The following is a 1037-nucleotide window of genomic DNA, read 5'->3' as shown; positions in this document are numbered from 1 at the left end:
TAAATCTGTGACAAGTAATACAAATAAAGGAGGCAATAGTGTGCGTATGAAAAAGAACAGGCCATTCTGTATGCATGAACAGTTCCCAGGCATCAGGGACAAAGAAACTAACAAGTGGTTGAAGACCAAAAGGGACACAGAAGGAGTCCTCTTGCTGTCGATGGTGAGGATCATAATTGCGTCCAAGATGTCGGCCTCTCACCTCATGTCACTAGCAGGAGCGACGGCTCAGTGCTGTGATTCCTATTAGATACCATCCGTCAGTCAACGCTGGTAATTAAGCGATGAGCTCGCTTAAAACACACACTTAAAATGTCACATCTCCTCACACAGTCTCCCACGCTCTCATAGGATCTACAGACTTTTAAATGACACACCTTATTCTCCTCCTCCTTCCTCAGCCTACTCATCATTCTCCTCCTCCTCTTCCTCCACCTTTTCATACAATTAATCGGTAAGTTACGTTAAATACCTTTCTGACATCCAGGCAGACTCTCTTGAGTGTAATTTCGTAAGACATATCTGGAGACAATATCAAAGCTGTCACTCTGCGAGTGCTACCCACTGCCAAAAATGCTGTCCGTCGGCAGACACCACAGATGTACGTTTCAGCACTTGAGATTGTTCTCCTTTGGCCTACCAATTAAAGGCACCGACAGTAGCAGAGAATTATTAAACGGTTGAATAATTGCCACCTAATCAAGATGTCAAGTCGCGTCAAATAAGACAATTCCTAAAATGCAAATAGCAGGCAACCGTGACACTTCGATTCAAACAGTAGCAATTGCACTCTGATCCATTGCGACAAGGACACACCTTAAAACAAACACTTTATTTGTATGAAACGTTTCCAGTGGACACATTTTGATTGGCCCGTCTGTGTAGAGCGCTGACGTTTACTGGATATTTCCTAAGAAGGGTGACTCAAAAAGCAATGATGCATTTCATCAAGCTTTGTAGTCAAGTCAAAGCTTGATAATTCAGACTGGAAAAACATATCCTTACAGTCATTATTGAGTTTATAATGTCTTAGATGT

This window comes from Gadus macrocephalus, chromosome 11 (genome assembly GCF_031168955.1).
Source record: "Gadus macrocephalus chromosome 11, ASM3116895v1".
NCBI lineage: Eukaryota > Metazoa > Chordata > Actinopteri > Gadiformes > Gadidae > Gadus > Gadus macrocephalus.
This window is presented reverse-complemented; position numbering follows the sequence as displayed.